Here is a 13,522-nt window from a genome sequence, read left to right on the forward strand (position 1 = left end):
TATTAGTATGTATGTTTGTTGTTTGTTACTCCCTCAATTAATTAATAAAGGAAACTGTGGCAAGTGTGGAATAAGCAGAACTGTCTTCTGAAGGATTACCGGACAAACACACCTTAAAAAAAAAAAAAAAAAAAAAAAAAACTTCTAATGCTTCAGGTTTTTGGTGTTCATGGGTGACAGCGATCTGTCTGCTCATTTGCCTTCTATATAATTTTACAATCAGATGTTAAAATTGAATGTTGTATAGTTTGTCCTCAAAACATCGGCAATAATTACATAATACTTGTTTAAGTATTAAACTAGTAACTAGCTAAGTTTACTTCTTCCTTTTTAAGTATAGGAGCCTTTTTTGTTGGCATCTATATAAATTAATATAATACTTACCAGGTTACTTATGTTATATGAACAAAGTGATATGACGTTTTAAAACAATATTTAGAAAATAGTATACTAAGGCATTGTATGGACTTACTTTTTAATTGCATAGTAATTGAATTTGACTTTTAATTCACCTTGGAATATAAATAAAAATTGTAACTGCGTATGCTTATTGCTTGCATTGCCAATGCACAAAAGGGAATTTGTTGCTACGCATAATTTTACATGAGATTTCTTGTACATCAGAAAAACCTTAAATGAAAACTGATGAAACTATAATGACCTTGACTTTAAAACGTAATTAATACTAATTTAAAAACATTTCATTAAAAGCCAAAAAGCGCCGTTCTAAGACCTTAGAAGTTGCAAACTAATCAGTGTTACCATAACCAGGGAATATCAAAAACATTCATAAGTTAAAGCTTAATATAATTATAACATTTTCAATAGGTTATATATAAAATAATAGGAATAACTTAACTTTAAATAATAGGAATAACTTTTAATTTGCTTGATGACGTCATCATGACGTCACATCATCAGATACTTAATACCATTAAGTAGGTACTCATACGAAATTTAACACTATATCATATTTTGATGTCCATACTTTATTTTATTTTCGCATTCAGTATTTGTATTGACATGCAAGGCTCTGAACATCTGCATAGTAAATAATATTTGTTGTCTCGGATTTGGATAGGAAGTATAATTAATAATCAAACGAACTTACCTGTGAAGTTTGATTACAATTATACGAGTATCCAAATCCGAGACAACAAAGTCCCGCCCCCATCCCCGAAAATAACAATAAAATGGTTTCACGACACAAAAAGATCTACTCTAAAATAATGATGGGTTTACGCCGCAGGGCGCTGGGCTATGTTGAAGGTAGTAGGTATGCATGGCGAGAACTTGTTTTTTAAATTTTATATCTCTGAAATGTGTGACTTTGGACGGTACGATTCCGTGTGCTGCATAGTAAATAATATTTGTTGTCTCGGATTTGGATACTCGTATAATTGTAATCAAACTTCACAGGTAAGTTCGTTTGATTATTAATTATTATTTGTAACCATTTAGTTAATATTGTCTTCAGTTACCGCGATAGTTACTCATGAAATAAAAACTATGAAAACGGATTAAATCGCGTATAATGAGTTTAAAATTCATCCTGATGTTTCAAACACTTTACAGCGTTCGTGGTCAACGGGTGACTGAGGAAAAATTACAATGTGCAAAAGCTACCCATATTCTTGTATATACCTAACCATTTAGTTGTTGAAGAAAAACATTCACACAACAATAACATAGGTCAACTAGCTCAGTAAATGCAATACTTTACTAATACTATGCCCACACTATGACCTATGTATAATGTATTATACCAGACGTGTAATATTTTATTTTATCAACAAAGGCATAATAAAGGATTGTATTGTATTTTTGTATGAAAATAAAAAATAGGAAAGCAATATAGTAATAGTCAAATATTCCATTAAAAAAATAAAAAATACTTAATAAATCCATAAAAGTTCAAATGATTAAAAAAAACTTCGGATTCGAACCCACAATCTTCTGCATCATAGTCAGTCGTTTGACCGAGAGGCCATTTCGATTTACATTAGCAGTGTCGAAATACACGATATGTATCTTTGTTGACAAAATGCGTCATTATTTCTGAGTCTGCTTGAGTTAACTAAACCAATAGATTAGATTAGATTAGATATATTTATTTCACAACATGATTACAGTACAAATTACATTTATGTCAATTTATAAGAATCTATATTGTGATCGTCAAAAAAGTAAAAGAAAATGGAAATATCTTTAAATAATTACTTGTCAAGAGCCAAATGTCACTGATGACAATGTCAACTAAAAATGCGCGAAATATGACGGCTCTGTGTCTGTACACAAAATTTGGCACGCACATTTACGTAAAATTAATAAAAAATTCACAAGGATTTGTCCATGATTTCTGTATGAAACAATGTATTTCATTCACTACCGCGACGACGGAAAATGTATAGTAGATGTATGCGCATATTTTTATTTAGTTGTAGTGTGCGGTGACTAAATAAATGGTAGATGTTTTTTGTATGGAAAGCGAGCCACCTTAACAGGATGTTGTCCCACAGGTAACATTTTCAGTGTATCCACAGTAACTTCAAAGCATCATCGCGCGTTGTAAATGGTTTACAAATAGGCCAAACATTTATTTATTTATTTTATTTTATTTATTTATTTCACACATACAAATATCATGATGATGAACATGATGCCTACTCGACTTTGTAATTACTTCCTACTATATCTGGAACATCCTGAGGCTTTTTTTTTAAATGTCTGCCCCCGATTTTGTGAAATTAAAGTAATCCGACACGGAAAAATACTCGACAGAGGAATTTCAATTTTCCTTAAAATGTGGTAAAATCAGATTAAGTTGTCCCTAAACATGTTTACGAGAAAACGTTACGTACTCAATTCAAATTTACCTAAATTATATTTGTAAATCCACGACCTGTACTAACGCAATAATCTGACGAACCCTTAAAATTCGCTCACCTTAAAATTAGTTCGATATTATCAAATATCGAAATACCTACCTACTTTCACACGAAAATAACCCTACCAACTAAGATAACTCTAAAATTCGCTTACTATCTTTGTAAACTCACTCACTTTGTGTTTTTTTCTTATAATCAATTATTTAACTACCTACAAGATGAGTATCTGTGTATACTCACTCATACTGCAATTATAAATGAGATCGAACATAAGACGTCGATTGCAGCGTTAATTTAAAAACGGAAAGCGTCTGTGAGAAAAATAGAAAGTGCAGGAAATTACGAGTAGCTGTCATGGTTCGAGATTCAGACAAAGATGTCAAGGGACCGATCTGAGGAGGATCTGAAATGGGAGCATAATGCTATGCATATCGAAAACATAAAAATATACTTACGTCAGATATTTAGGTATTAAGGGCTTTTCTAATGAACACAAGTCAAATTATAATCTATTGAAAATATTTCAACTTGTGCTGTCTTAAAGTAGTCACACTATTAAGAGGCATTTCCCGCGATTGGAAAGTACGCTGGTTCGATTCCAGCCTCAGGCACCAGAGGACTTGGTCACTTTTTCTTTCATATGTGTAATTTATTTCGGTTTTAATTAAGGGCTTTATTAAGTTCCTTATAAACAGAGTGATTCGGGAGACATCATGTAGATTCAGTCAAAATAATTTATTGAATCATTCTATTCATACGGTATTAACATATAATATAGGTAACCATAATCCACAAGTGCATAAGTAATATTATAAACGGGAAAGTGTGTGTGTCTGTTTGTTTGTCCGTCTTTCACGGAAAAACGAAGCGACGAATTTACGTAATTTCTTAAGTGGAGATAGTTGAAGGGATGGAGAGTGACATAGGCTACTTTTTGTCTCTTTCTAACCCCCCACTTCCCTAAAATGGAAGGTGAAAGTGTGTATGGAGCATTCCGCAATTTTCGAATGTAACGCGAGCAAAACCGCGGGCAAACGCTAGTACAATATATTTTTTTGTAGAGCCACAGCACTTGCACTGTGCGTATCTACTACTTAGTATGTATAGTCAACCAATTGGACTCCTAGACCATTGTAATACCATTTCACAGTAAGCGTCAAAGTTCAACAGCAAATAAAGCACGGTGCAAAATGTGACATAGTTCTGAGGTGGCATAGGATTAAAATTGACTGTACATGAAAGCTATTACAATTAAATCATGTTTAGATTATTCTTATTAAAAGTTAACCTACGTTAAAATTGTTAGTACAGTCACCAGCAAAAACATATTACTCATCAAATGCCGCAAAAATATCTGACACGATCTTATGAGTAGGGCCTTAAGAGCATGAAACATAATTATTTTTCAGTACCTACATATGGTGCTTTTTTTACGCCCTAGTGCGGGAAGCGGTTCATTATATGTCAGGTCGACTTCGGATCGTCATCTGTACTGAAAAACGTCGTACAATACACGTGCGAAAAGGAAATTCGTTACGTGTGTTGATTAAAAACACTCCCTTCGGTCGTGTTTTAATTTATTGCCACTCGTTTCGAACTTCTTTTTTTACGCACTTGTATCATAATGTACTATTTGCAACCTTCGAAGAGTAACATGTTATTGCTGGTGACATCACAATCACAGTACATTAAGTAGTTCAAATGCATACCACTGTATTTATCGAATCAGATGGATTGACACACACGTTGGTATTAATTAAATCCCACTGAATGTGCCAATAACAGTAGTTAAACGTAACTGACACAAACTAGGCTCGAATGAATATACAATACGTACATGCTTATACTTACACAAATTGACTGCGGTTTGTTTAAATATTTTGAAAATTAAATTCATTCACTGCAATACTACTTAGTACAAAAAATGTTGCGATGTGCAAAGGAAATAGCCATAAATAAACTAAAAATCTCAATTTCCTAATTTACTGCTCTAGTATTTTTATCTTGCACATTTCATAAAGAGAATGAAATTACGATTTGATATATTTGTGGTCTTCCATACATGCACGTGCACTTCAGCTCGTTTGTTGTGCGCGTGCCGCGACCGCTGCTGTGCAGGACACCATCGCGAGTGCAGACTTCTGGCCGAAGGGTGTAGTCTTTCGACGGTTCCGGGGTAACCTGCCGAATTCTACGTCCGGACAGACGACGCAACGAAGCCTCGACGTTAGGTTGTCACCTAAATCTAGATACTTTGTGATGTGTTGATTTTTTCTTACTTTTATGTGTTTAGACATAGACATAGACATAGACATCATTTATTGGTAATAACATATTACAGGTCACAATTGGTACTTATTTCTACATATCTTATATCTACTGTACAATTATTGCATCAATTAAATATTAAATTTATTATTATTACATATTACATTATTTGATTTTTTATGCTTTTATGTATTTATAGTTACTCAGTGCTTTGGTTTTTACTGTCATACTGTGTAACGTATTTGAAATAAAATAAAATAAATAAAATGTTAGAAATTGGATATGCAAAAACCGATTGTATATATTCTATTCAATAGAAGGGACGGACGTATAATATTTAAAATTAGTTATAATATAACATAGCTTCATAAACATTTAAAACTCATGTTACAGATTCAAGTGAAACATTAGTATGTTAAGATTACATTCACAGTAAAACGTGGTGAACAATAAAATAATAAATAAAGTACGAAGACTAAAAGTCATAGTTACGGGTAATAAATAAACACCTACACTAGAAAAGAAAACATAATGTGTAGGTACGTAGGTCCACATCTACGAGCAATATGTTCTGCCTGGCACATAGGTATTTCTGGAAAGCCTTTACGCGTAGGTATAAAAATGATTGCTTACTTTGGGAAATTGTAAATAATATCGATACTAGTCATAAGAGTAAAATACATTTTATCATGTTGCCTGGATATTTACAGTTTTGTGAAAAGAAGTGTGCCTCGGGTCTCTATATTAATATATTCAGGCTAAATTGGAAAATTGACAACAACATCAAAGATATGTCTAGGAAAAAGGTACCTCGAAAACATAACAAAATACATATTGCTAGTTCAGATGGCGCAAGGACTTTGGTTGCTGATCGATTTTATACAAGCTCGTAGCACTTATACTATTTTTTTTTATGTGCTAGGAGGCAAACGAGCAGACAGGTCGCCTGATAGTAAGCGATCACTGCCACCCATGGACACCCGATTTGACCATTAAGAACTGTGCCATATGAGCTGAAAAGGCCCGGTTTTTAATAAATTTCAACTTATGTAACTACACTATGCAACCACGTTTGTTAATATCATACGCCATAAATTACCTTACATTATTAATACTTAATTAGAAAAAATATACATATTAAAATAAGGATGGGCCATTTTAGACGATACTCATTAAGTAAAGTCCAAATTATCAGTCAACACAGACGTTTAAATGTTTCTTCCCCTCACTAGCTCGGAAACACGTGTTTTATCCTTTAATGCCAGTGGGTAAAAACACATTTTATCCACTAGTGAGTAAAGTAATTTGACCTTGAATATAGCCAAATTAACTGCTTTAAAATTGATAAAAGTTGGTGAATCTAGTAATAAAAATGATTTTCCACCTGTGGAACTACTGGAAGCAGTGATAAACGCATTTTTTGCGTTGTAGTTTCCTCGCTATAGTGAGGGGAAAAGTTTTGTGTTACACACGGGAGCAAACGTACTTTACTTCTCGTGTATTGAAAAACTCGCTAAGTTCAGGATTCTATTCTCGAACCACTCGCTTCGCTCGTGGTTCAACTGTAGAATCCTTTCACTTGCTCGTTTTTCAATTCCACACTCGGTGTTAAAATACAACTTTGCCCCCTTGTATAACAAATAACTATAATCTTGTGCCAAGAGATGTCAGTCACATTTTTACATTAGTCCCCTGTATACATGATTCTCTTTCATATCAATACTATTTAGTAATAAGAGTAAGTTACCTTTTATCATTATTGCCTACACATTTACTTACAGTTTTGGGAAGTATTGTTTTTCTGTACCTTGTTATTTTGTAGGTATATTAGTAATATTCATACTCGTACTGAATTAGAGATCAAAGAAACTAATTTTCTCAAGGCCTTCTTATAGGCCGAATGCCGAGGCCTTCTTTTTCTTATAAGTTGATAATTATCGGTAAGTATGTAATATGTAAGTAGGTATATAACAAACCGAAAATTGTTTTTTTAACTCTTAACTGGGGACACTTATTGTGACGGACGGGAAACAACGGAACCCTACACTGAGTGTTGCCTGACACGCTATTGGCCGGTTTTTCTTTTCATGATTACGTCGGTTCCATTCCCAGACGAAATTATCAATTTTAAGAATTTCTTTGAATTATTACATAGGTACTCTTAAAAATAACAAAGTATTATTTCAGAAAAGTATTCTATTTATGATATTTAAGACAGGTACTTTCCTTTCATGACCTATAAACACATATATTTTCTTAAATAAATTGCAATTTTATCCCGTTTATTAAAAACACAATTTAATATCATGGACACCCTACAACACTTAATTAATAAACTTAAAACCTCTTTAACCGTTATGACAGTACTTTGATTATGAAGGAAATATAATTTCACTGTTCAGTGAACTACTTTTCAAACGTAAAGAGTTGGCGTAAGTATCTTTATTGTAAGGTGACCATGAATTCCGGAAATAAATTAAAACTTTTTTTGCTCAGTAATAAATTTAACTAACGTTAATGTCATATTTCAGTAGTACGAAGTGTGCTTATATTATGTACTTATATTGTTGTCTGAGTACCCACAATACAAGCCTTCTTGAGCTTACTGTGGGGCACAGTCAATGTAATTATGTAAGAAAGTCCTAATAATATTTATTTTATATTTAAGACGACCGGTATGGCCTAGCGTGTACAATAGTGACCCTACCTGTTAAGCCGCGGTTCTAATCCCAGTAAAGGCATTTATTTGTGTGATGAGCACAGATATTTGTTATTGAGCCATGAATGTTTTCTATGTATATAAATATTTTGTATATTATGTATATCGTCCTCTGAGTACTGAGTACCCACAACACAAGCCTTATTGAGCTTACTATGGGACACAGTCAATTTATGTAAGAATATCCTCTTACTTATTTTATATTTAATACCTTATATCTGACGTATGACGTATATCATGTCACCGATATGCATATGCTCCCATTTTGCTCAGATCGATCCCTTGATATCTTTGTCTGAATCTCTAACCATGACAGCTAATTTCCTGCGCTTTCTGTTTTTCTCACAGACGCTTTCCGTTTTTAAATTAACGCTGCAACCGACGTATTATGCTTGATCATATTTATAATTGCAGTATTCGTGAGTAAACAAAAGGTTTTTATTTGGGAATGTATTTATAAGAATAGTATTTAAAAAAAAAAACTATTTTTTTTTATTAAATCACACAAATATTCTGTGTGAATAAACTGTGTTATTAGTAAGTAGACTTAGAGCCAGTTGCATCAACCACATTTGACCTTTGAGTACTTAATTATGCATTTGACAGACACATCATCGTCACGCAGTAGACGTCTATGGAACGTCCCATACAATAAAATTTAACGAACGCTTTAACGGTGACAGACGGTTTGATGCAACCGGCCGTAAACATTCAAACACTTGATTTATTAGTTTACGCACTGCGCCAGATCAATGACATGTAAAATTAAGACGATTTATATATTGTGCATCATTGTCCGCTCTTTTAAAACATAGATAATACTAAAAAATCTAAAAAGTATTGAATAAAAGGTACTAAATGCCTTAGTTATTAATGTTATATTGTCACTCATGACTTTCACGATAAAAACCTCATTATCATTTGGTTGACTTCAACTTACAAAAATTGACGCCCGAAAGCTGCAAGCTGCGAGTAAAGACGGACAACTCAGTGGATTTCACTGAGTTCATTTGACACGCTAAGTAGATACGTTTGCTTGATCTATGGTATATATGACATTTGTGATTTTATGTTTCTTTCCAATATCCCGTGACAATAAAGGAACGCTATCACATATTGTTCCGCTGTTCAAATAAAACAACATACTGCAAATATTGTCTAAAAACAGGAAATCCAGGTACAAGCATTGCAGCATATCGCTGCACGGTACACACTAAAGCCGGATTCACATTGGTGTATTATGACCACAGATATAGAAAGGAGATCGGACGTGCCGGGCGGTTTGTATTGAATAATATGCTTGTCGCAAGGTCTTGAATCAACAGACACTTGATGATGCTCCTCATTTGCTATTTGCGCAATACAAGCGCTTTATTTCCATGTCTGTGTTCATGCAAAGAACCAGTGGCGCATTTCTCGAAGCTACAACTCATTTCGCTGAAGTCTGATAAATAAGATAAATATAAATAGGTACTTATAACTTTTTTTACTGACTTGGTTTAGTGTCCCACTCCTGAGCAAAAGCCTCCTCTCGCTCGCTTTTTTCACTCAAATCTGTAATTTGTATAAACCTGCCAATTTGTCAATAAGTCAATAAACCAATAAGTCATCCCGCAATCTCTTTTTTGGTCTGCCTGAAACCTCACTTTAATCCTCTCATAGTTTCTTTCTCACTATTTTTACCGACTTTGAATTTGGAACTTTCTTTTATTTTTATGAGAGTTCAAAACTCAAATTTAATTTTGTACTTGTACAAGTACGCTGGGCCTTATGAGGATAAGTTTAGATGAAAAAAAAAGGGTTAAAAGGTTAATAGTTATTTGTTATACAAGGGAGCAAAGTTGTATTTTAACTGAGTGTGGAATTGCAACACGAACTAGCGAATGGATTCTAGGGTTGAACTACGAGCTAGCGAATGGATTCTATGGTTGAACCACGAGCGAAGCGAGTGGTTCGAAAATAGAATCCTGAGCGAAGCGAGTAGTTAAAAAATAGAATCCTGAGCGTAGAGAGTGTTGCAATACACACGAGGTAAAATAACTTTGCATCCCGTGTGTAACACATAACTTTTCACCTAACTAAAGCGAGGAAACACGCAATAAATACAATTTACACGATGCACCCACCGACTGACACCACAAACGTTCCAAATTAAGAATCAAGAAGAAAAATCTATTTGGGTGCGTTCCGTTTTACGCGTTTTGAGATTTCAATGTTACTTAAGGTGCGTTCTGAATAAGTACAGCGGAAAAGTCAAAAATACAATTTCTTGTACGATTTAAAGTGTTTTATGGTAAAATCATGTTATAAAATTGTTTGAATTTAATGTTTTTTGTCGGATACAATTCGATATGAAATTATTTTTACGTTCAAATCACATGATTTGTTAAGACAATTTAAGCACAGGGAGAAAATTGTCTTGTCTGGGACATGCCTTTACAAGAAATTATATTTAAAAAAATAACTAATGACACGTTCGGATTTCAAATATTCTTTGCACTCTTGTCGATAAAATGCGATTTTGCTATCTGTTTTTAAAGAATAAAAAAGTCCTTTCCGAGCTAGTGAGGTGAAAATTTATAAACGCATTGCGTAACGAAATAACACAACACACACATGTGAATCAAGCTTTATAACCCATAAAGCATCGTGAGTTTTTAAAGTTGCGATTGTTCTCGGTGAAAATTTCTAGACTGGTTTTTGCCGCCGGAGTTTCAGGACTTGGGAAGTCAACAAAAGGGGCTTTAACAGCGCAGGCTTTCATGTGGAGAGGTGTGTCTGTGCAGTGTTTTGTTTTTAGCACTTAACATTGCATTCGGTCGAGCGTGATAGAAATTGCGTAGAATGTTCTATATAGATGATTTTTTTAAATCTTTATATTCGAAAGAAAAAATAATAATCAATATTGATTGATTCTTTTATTTAATTTTTAATATCTATTATAATATCTTATAATGGGGGACAGCTCACACAAATTGACATATATTATGGCCAAACTAATCATAAACTAAGCATGTGGGTAGCTATTATTTAGGCAACGATACACAACCTTCTAGAGATAAATACATAACGAGTCACATACTTTTGCATGCAAACATTAATTATTGTATCACAGAAAACAACCATCGCCAACTTAGGAACAAACAGAAGAAGAAAAATATGTGTTCACCACACAAATAAAATTTATAAATTATTACCGGGATTCAAACCCAGGATTATTGGTGTTGCAGTCAGGGTCATACGTTAGGCCAGACCCCGTCTTCAGATCATGTATATAAGCAATTCCCGAAAAGTTTGTACATTTGGATCACGTCTTTGATTTTGATAAAAATTGGTAGGCTGATAGAGTCCATGATGCTGAACAAGATCCACTAGGTTTCCCAAAATGTCCCAAGCAGTTTGTTCCTTTTTTGTTACCGAAAATGTATAGAAATCTGGTAACAAAAAAGGAAGGTTTCATACAAACTACTGGGACATTTTGGGAAACCTAGTGGATCTTGCTCAGCATAATGGACTCTATCAGCCTACCAATTTTTATCAAAATCGGAGACGTGATCCAAATGTACAAACTTTTCGCGAATTACTCAAACATACATTTATTGACTGCTAAAAATACAAATACAAATCATTTATTAACCAAATAGGCCACAGGGGCACTATCACAAAGCTTGTGAGCATACCCTTTTTTGTGACACAATATGCGTAATATTTCATCTTTTAAGGCGATGGCGCGTCTATTGAATGAAGCTAACCTAGTGTCAATCATGCGGAAATGAAATGTGTACAAATATCAAACGTGACCGCGTCCGCTTTGACAAAAGCTTTGGAGGCGACATACATTTTGCATGTTCCCTTTGGAAAAGGTCGTGACAGTGAGACGGCTTTGTGAGTTGACGTAAAAATCAGTGAAAATGAATCTGGCTGAAACAAAACTGAGCGCAAGGGCAGTTTCTGTTTCACAAATAGGCTTTGTCGGAAATTGTTTGTGAAATTGCCGTTTATTTTTAACGTTTATTTTTAACTTGTTAGGCTAAGTTTACACGGCGTAATTTTTTGCCATGTGTCGTGCCAACACGAGGTTCTATCGAATACCGTTGTGGCAGCGAACTTATGTATGGCAACTATCAAAGTCGTTCACACGGAATAAGAGATTTTCTCGCAATACGTCATGTGAATGTGTGAGAAAATTCTCTTCCACTACGGTATTAGATAAAATCTCGTACGTATACGGGAAAAATCAGCTCATATAGTAGAGAACAAAATTTTTATACTTAATAAGAACCCGCCATAGCAACTGACATGTTCTATTACACAAACATCGAAATGAGGGGGTATCATATCATGTTTGATTCCACGTATGTTTAATTTTGGCATATTTTCAAACACGTCACTAATATTAGACAAACAGTCAATGTGGATTAAACAATAATGAAAGCAATATAACACTTTAAGTTCTCGCGCTTTGTACACATATTTAAAGTCACACACAGGTCGAACGCGATTAATTAACATTATTTTTACCTTTTTTCCAACGTTGGAAAAAAGGTAAAAATAATGTTAATTAATCGCGTTTGACCTGTGTGTGACTTTAAATAATGAAAGCATTCTTGAGATAAGATTAGTAATTGGATAAGAAGCAAATATTTGTTGCGCATTCTTCAGGTATTATCCCGTTAAGAACATTTTTATAATCGAGTAGGTATTAGTAATCACTATTAAAAACAAGTACGTAATATAATTATAATTAGTTATTCTTATTATGTTATTATAGAAATTGAAACAAACTCGATTTTATTGGGTTTTGCATTCAGTTTATCATCCGTGAAATTGTTCAATGGTCTCTAAAATGATTTCAGTTTATTTTAACGTTGACAGACAATTTAGTGTTATTTTTCTCATGTTTCATTTAAAGTTGCAGATTATTTTACCAAGATTTTACTAAGAAACGGAGAGCTTAATAATTCACTTTACAAAAACATGAAATATTTGGGAAAGCTTAAGAACCGGCCATCATATGCGCCAGTACCTTATTCAATACAGTTTCACATGGTGTGGTCTGAAATATTGGCCATTTTGTGAATGTAAAGAAAAGTTTTCACATCTAATACTGGAAAACAGAGGACGGCCGTTGCGACTTTGACACTTTCTAACACTGCGAACAGCTTGTGTAACAAATTGCACCGATGTCGTGGTCTAGTTCTTATACAATTTTTCATTTTAAATCTCTGTGTGGTCATAACGTTGCGATCATGTTTCTACTATGAGTTTTTAATCTTAGATAACATAAAGCAAAGAAACTAATTTGTATTTTTTGGCTCTAGTAGTTATAGGCTCTAGTATTCTTTTGGGGGTTATGTATGTACATAATTTTCAGATGAATTTAATTTTCCGAGACCTTCTCGACTTTAAATAATGTACTAAAAATTTATGGTAGGTACTCGTATCTGGTATATTATAAATTAATTTTATCCTATATGTATGAATCAAATATAATTACTTGTACAAAGTTAATGTGAACAAAAAATGTACAATGACATCATTTTCTACTTGTATTAAATTTTCACCTGTAGACAATATGCTCTTCTTTAAATAAGTTGTATTTTATGAAAAACAAAATATCAAAAAAAAAATATTACTTGTCAAGAGA

At 33.4% G+C, this 13,522-nt stretch overlaps 1 protein-coding gene across 1 annotated transcript in view; it reads left to right on the plus strand.

Annotated features, from left to right (window-relative positions):
* The window catches only part of LOC125224803 (corticotropin-releasing factor-binding protein), a 64,248-nt gene that overhangs the window by 10,370 nt on the left and 40,356 nt on the right, over positions 1-13,522 (plus strand). The window lies entirely within an intron of this gene.

The sequence above is a fragment of the Leguminivora glycinivorella genome, chromosome 3 (genome assembly GCF_023078275.1).
Source record: "Leguminivora glycinivorella isolate SPB_JAAS2020 chromosome 3, LegGlyc_1.1, whole genome shotgun sequence".
Taxonomy (NCBI): domain Eukaryota; kingdom Metazoa; phylum Arthropoda; class Insecta; order Lepidoptera; family Tortricidae; genus Leguminivora; species Leguminivora glycinivorella.